Consider the following 12,675-nt stretch of genomic DNA (forward strand, 5'->3'; position numbering starts at 1 on the left):
GCCAGCCCCAAAGAGCAGGTCGAAAGGAACCTGAAGCCTCCGGAGCCCAGCAGGAACTCCCGCTGCGCTCCAGAGGCTTCGGGTGAATGCACCTTGAATGCACAGAATGCACCTTGTTTTAGAGGGGCAGAACAAGAAAAAAAAATCTCCCCCTCTCTGCGCAGCGCCCCTTCAGCGAAGCAGCAGGAGAAATGGAAGGGGCTCTGTTTCTCCTGCCGCTTCGCTGAAGGGGCGCTGAGCAGAGAGGGGGAGAACTTTTTTTTTCTTGTTCTCCCCCTCTAAAACAAGGTGCGTCCTATGGTCGGGTGCGTCCTATAGAGCAAAAAATACGGTGATTTTGGAGGGGGTGCAGAATGGGTGCAGGATGAACTGGAGCCAAGGAAGCCTGTTTTAAAAGTATACATGTAACATTTCCAGTAATGTGAAAGACTTTGCTCAGCAGCAAACCACACATTATGCCAACTCAAATATTGAGTTGCCAGTGACCACATTTTGGATTTTGAGAAAGTGCCGTTGGTGCCTGCCACAAAATGGCTCCTGTAGAGTGTATGGAGTAACACAAAATGGCTGTGCCATCAATGGGGGGGAAAGGCTGCTGTATCAGCTACTGCCACACTTGCGCACATAGAAAAGCACTTTGCCCCTCTCCTCTGTTCAGAACAGAAGGGGAGGTGGGTGCCCAATCTGTGGGATAGCCATTCTCATATAACCAACACACTGAAGTCTAATTAATGCATGAAGGGGTTAATACCATGGAGTAAGTTGTCCTGCCAGGCTTAGCTCACCTTGGGAAGAAGGTAACCATGCCTTTGCTCCCTTCAGTCTACCTGATGAACTCAGCATGTGAAGAGGCTAAGCTGGTTGCTCCAGCTCAGCCACATGGCTCTCACAATCCATTCTTGTGTTCCTATACCAATAACTTAGGAACTTTCAGCCTTTGGAACTAAACTAAGTTTTACTGCCTGTGCCACCTTTCTGACTGATGTAAGAAACCTGGTCTTTGGAGAGTTTGTAAGTGAACCTGATTTTAACTTACCAAACATGGGGTCTTTTCCTGTGCTGGGGCAAGAGAGAAGCTTTGGGATGCACAAGGGCACATTTTAAAGGTCTAAGAGTCTATACATTCCCACTTTACTTTGCTGTGGATTTTTGAGGGGATATTTACTGAAACTTTTTTGAGAGTGGTACAGGAGGCACTTTATGTAACAAAGTCTCTTTGGGGGACAGTGCCAGGAAGGGCAGGTTTAAGCAGTTCCTTCTTTGACGCAAACTGTCCTCTTCTGAGAGAGGGGAGCTTTGCAGCTACTTTAGACAGTTGCTGAGCAATACGTGGCTTCGCCCTTCATGTGTGCCTGGGTATGCAATTAACAAGGCTGCTGTGTCTAAATATTGAGTCGCAAATGTTCACCCTTTTGTTCCTGAAGTACAAAAGAAAATGTTCTGAAGGTAAGAAATGGAGAAGACATGGCGGATATGCATTATTGACTCCGTCATCTTCAGAAAGCCGCATTGTGACTCCCAGTCTTTGAAGGGAGATGATGGCTCATCAATTAGGCAAACTCGCCGTCTTGGGTGATGGCTTCCTTAAAGCACACACTCCACAACTGGAGAATGATTCTTTTCTTAAGTTAGGGAAGTGGAACATAGCCAGTTACTGCCCCACTGCTAAGGGTGAGCTGTGAGCGGTTGTCACAGGTGGGTTGAGAAAGAGGGAAGGGGACTACATCAATGGCAGGACATCTGCTTTGTCTGCAGGTTCAGCATTTGGCATCTCTGGGAAGAACTGGGAGTATCTCCTGCCAGGCATCTTGCCTCTCACCCTACCCTACCTTTCAGGGATGTTGTGAGAATGAAATGGGGAAGGGGAGAACCATGTACACCACCTCAAGTTCCTTGGAAGATATAAGTGTAACTCTAAAGAAAATATAAATATTTGTTTTAACAAGCTGCTCTGAACCAAGAGCTTTGGCTGAAAGGTAGCTAATACATTTCTTGAACAAATAAACTATGTAAAAATAAATAAATCCACACTACTGGACAATAGCTGGGAGCGATGGACAGCATTCTTACTCTGAAAAGATCAATGGAGCAGAAGGATAACTCATCCTCTAGAATCTTCCTGCCCCTTTCTGGGCAGCGGTGGCTGAGGACTTTGCCAAAGTTGACTGTTCCTTGCTAATAAAGTGCTCCCAACACGTACATTGTCAACACCACTTCCAGCTAGCCTCTTGATCTGCTTTTAAAACAGCACTACTAGAATGCATGTCCCTGTATTCAAATGTTGCTCATCGATGCAGCTGACGTGTCCTCATCCATTTCCCCTCTTCCCCTCCCCACGACCAGATCTATAAAGAGTCTAGCTATGGTTGGCTTGGAGCATTGGTCACCTGTTGAGCAGCCCCTGAGGAAGCAGGTAAGTGGGACGCTCTCCCTTTGCCCATTCCTCTTCTCTGGGTTCCTGGGAGGGAGAAAAAAAGCAGCAGAAAGGCTTCTGTCCTTTGAGACGGACTGAATAGAAAGAAAGAAGTCTAAACCATGTTATTTGTTGTGGGCAGGTATGAAGGCAGCCAAGTTAGACTGTTTATTCTTATTTTCCTCCTTTCCCCCTTTTTGTGGTGACCTCCCTTTCCTGCAGGTCTACCTGTATAAACAAAGATCTGCTTCCCAGTTATTTGATTTTGTGAGTGTATATTATTTTTTATAGCCCAAGCAGCTCTAAGGTTTATGTGCTGTGCAGTACATGCATCTCACTGCAAGCAGTGAACTTTATTTGCTAATAAGTGTGTTTAGGATAACAGCCTTATTCATAATTTTACCCCACCGGTTCAATCTTAACGAAGCTCTTCAGGCATCTAGTTCAATGGTGTTTACTTTTGAGTAAGTATGTATCCCACCCCTAAAATGTGATCCCTCCTCACTGATTGGCTTATTCCTAAATTCCACTGATAAGGAATAAGCCACAGTGGGTGGCGCTGTGGTCTAAATCACTGAGCCTCTGAGGCTTGCCGATCGGGAGGTCGGTGTTTCAAAGCCCCGCAAAGGGGTGAGCTTCCGTTGCTCTGTCCCAGCTCCTGCGAACCTAGTAGTTCGAAAGCACGCCAGTGCAAGTAGATAAATAGGTACTGCTGCGGCAGGAAGGTAAACAGCGTTTCCATGCGCTCTGGTTTCCGTCACAGTGTCCTGTTGCACCAGAAGCAGTTTAGTCCTGCTGGCCACATGACTCAGAAAGCTGTCTGTGGACAAACATTGTCTCCTTTGACCTGAAAGCAAGATGAGCGCTGCAACCCTATAGTTGCATTTGACTGAACTGTCCAGGGGTCCACATTGGAAATAGAGAGGTGGTTTTTGCACACTTGGTTTTCTGTGGCATTTGCCTGTGCCTCATGGTAATCATGTGTAGCAGTAGATTCCCACCCCCCTTAAAAGTTCAATATTCATAGTTTAGGCCTGATATCCAAAGCAAGTCTTGCTCACTGTTCGCCCAGCAGTCTTAAAAAGTCATCTACTAAAGATCCTCACAGCTGACAGAGTAAAATGCACAGCCCAGTTTGCTGAAAATAATCAGGTGTAGATCTTGTAGCCAGAAAGTCTGATCTTGTGATAGCGCCCTGTTCTCTTGCTGGCAACAGCCCCAGTGAATTCACTGCCTCAAATAAGCGGGAAGCACTTGAGAAGTGGGAACATTTGCATTCCACTGGCTAATCGATGAGTGTGGAGGAGTGTCCTTCTGGTGTCCTTCAGTAACTGGAATCCTGTGCACACTTACTACGGAGTAAACACCACTGGTTGCAGCGAGGAATTACTTCCGAGTAAACATGCATGGGATTGTGGGGTAAGGGACCAAGGGGATGCTTGCATGCACAGTCCTGAAGTTAGTGCATATTGTAGAGGAATGAGATATCAGAATCCCCAAGTGTTCCTATTTTCCAGGGATAGCCCCAGATTTACAGAAGCTGTCCTGGTTTCTGATTTGATCCCGTAATGTCCTGGTTTTCCTTAAAAGGTAAAGGGACCCCTGACCATTAGGTCCAGTCGCAGACGACTCTGGGGGTTGCGGCGCTCATCTCGCTTTACTGGCCGAGGGAGCCGGCATACAGTTTCTGGGTCATGTGGCCAGCATGACTAAGCTGCTTCTGGTGAACCAGAGCAGTGCACGGAAACGCCATTTACCTACCCACCGGAGCAGTACCTATTTATCTACTTGCACTTTGACGTGCTTCCGAACTGCTAAGTTGGCAGGAGCAGGGACCGAGCAACGGGAGCTCACCCCGTCGCGGGGATTCAAACTGCCAACCTTGTGATTGGCAAGTCCTAGTCTCTGTGGTTTAACCCACAGCGCCACCCGCGTCCCATCTGCTTTAATAGGACGTCCCTATTTTCATTAGAGAAATGTTGGCGTGTATGGAACTATGCGACGCCCGAGCCAACCTCTAGAAGACATCTGAAGGCAGCCATAGAGCTGTTTAATAGGAGAAAGTGTGAAATATGGTAATAAGCAATGAGGTTTCCCCTCCCCCAGGGTACTCACCACTATACAGTATTGCCACCATTTTTATTTGTTTATTTATTTGCTGTCCACAGCAGTCATCTTGTGCTGGCACCCACAGCACTTGTACCAAGATACGAATACCTTTTTCTTTCCTTTCCCCTTTATCCCCCAACCAAAAACCCAACTAGAAATGAGGGAAAATAAAGAGAGTGCCTCTGGGCATATGTAGAACAGGTGTTCATCCCCGCAGGCCTGGCGCAGCAATAAAACTGCCAGCACATTTGCAAAGCTAAGCAGGGTCTGTTATGGTTTCAAAATGGATGGGGAACTGTATGTTGAGATTCCTGAATTACAGGGGTTTGACTAGATGACCCCATGGTAACTTCCAACTCTATGATTTTATGAACTGAGATCGGCAGGCACAGGTTATATAGACAGAGCAAGCTTTTTTAATGTTTAATATTTTGTTTTATATGTTGGAAGCCACCCAGAATGGCTGGGGCAACCCAGTCAGATGGATGGGGTGTAAATAATAAAATTATTATTATTATGGAATAGGAAGTTCCTATTTTCATTAGAGAAATATTGGTGGGCATGAGGTGTTCTGACCATGAAAGGAGGGGAGCAAGTTATCGTCTCCTTTGCCTCAGGCAACAGGAATGGTTGCCTTAAATCCACAGCTTGTACACTTTTGAAGGTATCTGACTGTTTGGAAACAGAATTCTTGACATCCTAGATAGTCTTGGTCTGATTCAGCAGCAGTTGAACCCTGAATTGTTTTTCTTTTTTTAAAAAAAGTATCTCTATTTAGCCAGCAGTCAAAGAAATAACACATTCATGATTTAACTTCTTAAAAGTGTACATATTTATTTCTTCATGCCCCGCTTTTCTCAGAGACATAAACAATGCAAATAATGGATTCCACATGGAAACTTTCAAACTTTGTGTGTTTCTTTTTGCTAAGGCTGCTGGGAGTTGTTTGGAGACCCCTCACGGCACCTCAATTCTCAGCACCCTTAACAAACCACAGTTCCTACGGTTCTTTGTGGAATCGTAGCTGCTACAGTGTAAAAGAGGGCTTTCAATGTATGGTGTGACCAGCATAAATAAATCAATCCACATGGCAACACTCCTCTGGGCCCCATTGCACTGACTGGGTACATCTTTTGTTGTCCATAGGGATGCCACCCTACTATGGGCTTCGCCACACCTCCATTTGTTCCACTGCTTTGCTCTGGGAATACCTCCTCTTTAGCGCTGAATCGGAACAAATGGCAATCGGGTTTCTCTCAGGTTGCCGTTGGTTCCAATTTAGCACTAAAGAGTGCATTTCCCTTGGGAAAGTGGTGGGGGATGGCAGAACCACTCAGACCCATGCCTAGAAAGTGCAGAAACCTTGCTTAGACCTGTGCGTGGCCGAACCCAGAGGGTCTAGTAAACCATGATGAGAGTGGGATTAGGGCAATTAAACTGAAGAAGAAGGCATTTATATGCCGAATTCTTCAGCTGGATAGTAGTTCCAGCAACAAAATAAGGAGTAACGCAGGACCATAAGAGTTGGCAATGACTCCGCTGAGAGAGCGGGGCTGGCCCTTAATAATCTTTTTTTTAAAAGATATTTATTAAAATTTCCAATTTTTATACAAACAAAAAGAAAAAAGCAAAAAAGTTTAAAAACACATAAAATTCACAATACTTAGTTTTCAATGACATATTTCCCTGACCTCCTCATACCTCCCCTTCTTGTATTCCAATTCAAATTATTTATTCAGCAAATCCTTATCTCAAAGCATTACAGCTAAAAACCCCTTGATTTCTATCCGACATCATTCAACATTCATTAATTTTACAATATTTCTGTAGATAGTCCTTGAATTTCTTCCAATCTTCTTCCGCCGACTCTTCTCCCTGGTCACGGATTCTGCCAGTCATTTCTGCCAATCCCATGCAGTCAATCATCTTCATCTGCCATTCTTCCAGAGTGGGTAAATCTTGCATCTTCCAGTACTTTGCAATAAGTATTCTTGCTGCTGTTGTAGCATACATAAAGAAAGTTCTATCCTTTTTTGACACCAACTGGCCGACCATGCCCAAGAGAAAGGCCTCTGGTTTCTTCAAGAAGGTATATTTAAATACCTTTTTCAATTCGTTATAGATCATTTCCCAGAAAGCCTTAATCTTAGGGCACGTCCACCAAAGGTGAAAGAATGTACCTTCATTTTCTTTGCATTTCCAACATTTATTGTCGGGCAAATGGTAATTTTTTGCAAGCTTGACTGGGGTCATGTACCACCTGTATATCATTTTCATAATATTTTCTCTTAAGGCATTACATGCCGTAAATTTCATCCCGGTGGTCCACAACTGTTCCCAGTCAGCAAACATAATGTTATGTCCAACATCTGATAATAATGAAGCCAGTCTTGCACTTTGTTTTTTAGTTTCTCAAAACTCTGCAGTTTCTGTCTATCTCCTTCTTGTTCCAAAATTTCCCAATACTTCGGCCATCTGGCCTCCATATTGAGCTTTTTCTGAGCTTTCGCTTCCATTGGTGACAACCACCTTGGGATTTTATTTTCCAATAAATCTTTATATCTAATCCAAACATTAAACAATGCTTTCCTAACAATATGGTTTTTAAATGCTTTATGTGCTTTAACCTTGTCATACCACAAATATGCATGCCACCCAAAAACATTGTTAAAACCTTCTAGATCCAAAATGTCTGTGTTCTCAAGAAGCAGCCAGTCTTTCAACCAGCAGAACGCTGCTGATTCATAGTAAAGTTTAAAGTCTGGCAGGGCAAATCCACCCCTTTCCTTTGCATCAGTTAATATCTTAAATTTTATTCTGGGCTTCTTGCCCTGCCAGACAAATTTAGAAATGTCTTTCTGCCACTTCTTGAAACAGTCCATCTTGTCCACAATTTGCAATGTTTGAAACAAAAACAACATTCTAGGCAATACATTCATCTTTATAGCTGCAATTCGACCCAACAAGGAAAGCTTCAAATTTGACCAAATTTCTAAATCTTTTTTCACTTCCATCCAACATTTTTCATAGTTGTCTTTAAACAAATTCCCATTTTTAGCTGTCATGTTAATCCCCAGGTATTTCACTTTCTTAACCACAGTTAAACCTGTTTCACTCTGAAACTTCTCTCTTTCAGTCAATGTTAAGTTTTTCTCTAAAACCTTAGTTTTTGACTTGTTCAATTTGAATCCTGCCACCTGACCAAATTCTTGAATTAGTTCTAAAACTCTTTTAGCACTAGATTCTGGCTCTTGTAACGTCAAAACTAGGTCATCTGCAAATGCTCTCAGTTTATACTGTTTAGCTCCGACCTGTATACCTTTAACCAACCGGTCCCTTCTAATCATGTTCAGCAGGACCTCCAGGACCGATATAAAAAGCAATGGGGAAATTGGGCACCCTTGTTGTGTCCCTTTTTGTATCTTAAATTGTTCCGTAACCACGTTATTTAGTATTAATTTAGCATTTTGTTCAGAGTATATTGCACCTATACCATTCTCAAAGCCTTGGCCTACCCCCATACCCTGTAGGTTCTTTTTCATAAAACTCCAAGAGATATTGTCAAAAGCTTTCTCCGCATCCACAAATATCAGAACTGCTTTAGTGTTTATATTCACTTCTAGCTTTTCCAAAATGTCAATTATGTTCCTCAAATTATCAGATAGATGTCTTCCCGGTAGAAAGCCCGCTTGGTCCTTATGAATCTCCTCAATCAATACTTTTTTCAGTCTCTTAGCCAAAATATCAGCAAAAGTTTTGTAATCCACATTTAATAAGGATATGGGATGGTAGTTCTTAAGTTGTGTCTTTTCAGTTTCCGTTTTCGGTATAAGTGTAATATACGCCTCTTTCCACGATTCTGGTGCTCTTTTCCCTTCCAAAATTTCATTACAGACTTCCTTCAAAGGTTGTAATAACCACTCTTTCAAAGATCTGTAATATCTGGAAGTCAGCCCATCCGGTCCTGGAGACTTGCCTAATTGCATATTTTGAATGGCACCTTCTATCTCCTGGTCAGATATTTTGCAATTCAACATTAGTTTGCTTTCTTGTGAAATTTTTTGTAATCCATTTGTTTTCAAAAAGCGTTCAATGTCCATTTCATTCTGTGGCCCTTGTGCATATAATTGTTTGAAGTACTTCTGGAAGCAATTTCTAATCTCAGTTGGATTGTGTATATCTTTTCCTTCTACTTCCAAATTTGTGATGGTATTTAGTTTTTGTCTTTTTTTCAATTGCCAAGCCAGTAGTTTCCCACATTTATTCGCTGATTCAAATGTCTTCTGTCTCTTTTGTTTAATTTTCCATTCTATTTCCTGATTCATCAATTCCATATATTGTACTTGATATAATTTTATTTCTCTCAAAATCTCCTGCGACTTTGGCTTTACTCTCAGTTTTTTCTCCCCTTCTTTTATTTTCTCCAAAATTTTATCTTTTTTCTCATTTCGACTTCTCTTTTTTATTGCGTTCTGTTGTATCAAGAACCCTCTCATCACAGCTTTACTTGCATCCCAGATTACTCTTTTTTCGACATTAGTAGTCATATTTATTTCAAAATAGTCTCTCAAAGTTTTTTGGGCCTTTTTGTATATTTCTTCATCTCTAAATAGGGTGTCATTCATCCTCCATCTAAAGGAGCCGGGTGTTGTTTACTTCATCTCCATCTTTACAGCGTTATGGTCTGAGCAAGTTTTAGGGCAGATTTCCACTTTCTTTGCCCTTAATAATCTTGTACCACACTATGTTATGTATTGATGAGTGAATTAGTTCACAAATATGGACTATTTGGTTCTGTTTAAGCCTTTTAAGCCTTGTGTGCAGCTCTCAATTGCCAGTTGGTGACTTTCCTCCTTCTCAGTGATGCATTATAATTTGTTGAAAGCTTGTATATTTCTCCTTATTCTTTCTTTTCCGTGTTTATGCCTCAGGTTTCTAGAGCCGACTCATCATGTGTGGTCTTGCCTTGGGGTTTCCTCCGTATCAGTTTTGTCCTCGGCCCAAATCATCAAAACTGATTACAGTCTACATCTTGGTGCTGATTCTATCAGTCAGTTTCACTTCCGGCCAAAGAAGCTACTTTAAACACCAGATTGACAACCGAAGTGAGTAGCAACTTCTCTGCTTTTCATATTCTTACTCTTTTGCTTTTACTTAAAAAAAAAAAAATCAAGAAAATCAAATTTCAAAGGTCGTGTTAAGGGTAAAGGGACCCCTGACCATTAGGTCCAGTCGTGACCAACTCTGGGGTTGCAGCGCTCATCTCGCTTTATTGGCCGATGGAGCCAGTGTACAGCTTCCGGGTCATGTGGCCAGCATGACTAAGCTGCTTCTGGAGAACCAGAGCAGTGCACAGAAACGCCGCTTACCTTACCGCCAGAGAAGGTACCTATTTATCTACTTGCACTTTGATGTGCTTTTGAACTGCTAAGTTGGCAGGAGCTGGGACCGAGCAACGGGAGCTCACCCATCGTGGGGATTCGAACCGCCAACCTTCTGATCAGCAAGTCCTAGGCTCTGTGGTTTAACCCACAGCGCCACCCGCGTCCTTTTAAAGGTCATGTTAGGTCTGTGTGAAATGTCAGAATGATGCTAGCAGGACTAAATTAGGCGTGTAGGAAGAGGAAGTTTTTAACTTCCTGTCTTGCATTTTGCCCAACTATAATTCCACCTCCAGGGTACTTACCGTAAGCTGTTAAAAGGGTCTGAGCCAGGTCAACAGCTCCTTCTCATTTTTCATCCCATCTTCTCTCAGCCAATGCTCTCAGCAGTGTGTGGTTCAACTGCTCTCAAGATTCCTTATGTTTTGGAAGCTCACAGAGCCATTTTGAGGAGTTTTAAAACAGCCAAACAAATTTACTTTTGGATAGCCCAGTTTTGCTACTAATGAAAAGTTGGTTATTATAGAGGGAAATGATAACAAGGAACTGAATGAGTGAAACATAAACTCAGAAACCATGAAATAAGCCTACCTTAAGAGAGTTTGGGTTGTTGTTATTTTGTTCTCAATGAACAGTCTGTCGGGGAGCAGGGAATATTCTGGCAATTGAGGTGAAGATCATGAGGGACAAAACTAACTTCTGCAGAGCATAAAGACTCATTCCATTAAATGTTATGGAAATTTGCAGTTGAGATGCACAAGAAATTCCATCTTGGTGTCTGTATCAGATGTCCTGAACTGCGTTTTTCAGAATATCTGCATTGGGACTTACGATGTTGCAACTCTCCAAATGTTGTGATATAGTTCTTGGCAGTTTAAATAAGTATTTGAGTAAGGTGTTTTTTTTTGGGGGGGGGGTGTAAACATTGCAAATTAGTGTGGACATGTAATTGACGAATAAAGTCTGTGTGAGAGAGATGGACATAAAATAGATTCACCTGTCCCTAATCCTAGGTATTTTACAGAGAAAGTAATAAGCAAGCTGCTATAGATTCTTCTGTATTGGCCCCCAAAATGCAAAGCCCTTAAATAACAAAACGAACAAGAAAATACAGGAGCCCTAAAATACCCAGACCTATATGTACCGGTATTTCATCTTCAAGCAATGCTGAGTGCTGTGACTTGTAGCCGTGCTGCAAATTGGGCAAATTCCGCTCTCATTTTGTACCATTTTTTCTGTATTTGCTTTGCAATTTGTGCATCGCTTATTCTGGTCTTACAAGTAATAGGGAGGGGCAAAGCCCTATGGAGGACAGTGGGACTCTTCACCTCCTCTGCCCCACCAAATCTCTGTTTTAGCCACTACTACTAATATACACACCTCAAGGGCACTGCAAGTAGGCTAGGCAAGGGAACTGTGTTGAATCAGGTGAGAGAGTGGTCTTGTCCGGGCTGTAAGTTGTTTAGCCTCACCACAATGCATCTATCAGCAACAGGATTGTGGAACTACTCTGGCTGAATTCCAGATCCTGAATCCAATTAGGCCAACGTGGGTTGCTTTAGGATTGGGCTGGAGTGAGCTAAGGCAGCCTCAAGTCACACTGAGTTCACCTGGAGTAATCTGGGGCTGTCAAAGTGGGTGGAGGCTGGGTGGCACAGGGAGGAGACATGGGCAGGGCTTAATTAAATTAATTAATCAATGTGCAACACCTTGATTCAGTTTGGGGCCCAGATCTGGGCTCGGACAGCTGCGGAACATCCCGGGTTGTGTTGGAGCCATTCCAAAGTACCACATGGTGGTGATGCGCAGTCTTGATTTCCATTTCAAGTTGCATAGTGAATATATCACCTGTCCTTTGACTCTTGTTGATACTATCCCTTTTATGATATGCATTATTGGTAAAAAATATTGAAGGTATGTTCTTCCCTTGGGTTTGTTTTATATACCTCCTGTCAACAGTGACAAACCTTTGAGTGTTTTGCAAGAGACCAGGGGATTTACATTGCTAAGCCAAGCATTGCTAACCGATAAATGGGTCGATAGGTCTATGTTCACCAACTGCTTTGAATTCCAGGTCCTGAGATCGATCCATTTTGGTATGTGGGGCGTGGAGTTCGACCCATTGGCCGGTTTGGGAAAAGGCAGCTGAAGTTCGGTCGGAATAATCTGCGGTCTAGAAGCAGAAACTTGGAACTTATCTTGACCGCTTTACAAAAACAAGCAGCACTAGAAGCAGATGATGATGGCTGGTGACTTTCTTTCTGCTCATTATACTTAACAGAAACAAACTTTCTTTTCTTTTTTCCACTTTAAGTGCCATCTCCTTTCTACACACCCATGTTCATTTGCCTGGTCTAGATTTGCTGCCCTGTACTTGTTTCGTGTGCAAATGGCATGTACTTAAGATTCAAAATCTTGAATCCAATTCACTTCCAATTCGTGTAGTGAGCACAAATTCAGTCCCATCTTCCACCCCATTACCTTAGTCAGGAGACCAACAGTCCCAGAGCTGACCATGAGAGCTGTTTATGATGGTCCATACAGCATGTGCCATAATGCGCACATTACCAGAAACTGGATGCAAGGGGACTTTACTCCATGGGGCACCCATTTGTATGCACAGGACGCAGTGGTGACTCTTGCTAAAGTGGGATAACTTTACTATTACACTGGGCAAAAGATGCCTGCATTGCAGAGCACTGGATCCTCGTGGTCCCAACTCTACAATTCTATGATAGTTTGACCAAAAAGATATGCGCTTGAAATAAGCTG

Source organism: Podarcis raffonei, chromosome 12, assembly GCF_027172205.1.
Source record: "Podarcis raffonei isolate rPodRaf1 chromosome 12, rPodRaf1.pri, whole genome shotgun sequence".
Taxonomy (NCBI): domain Eukaryota; kingdom Metazoa; phylum Chordata; class Lepidosauria; order Squamata; family Lacertidae; genus Podarcis; species Podarcis raffonei.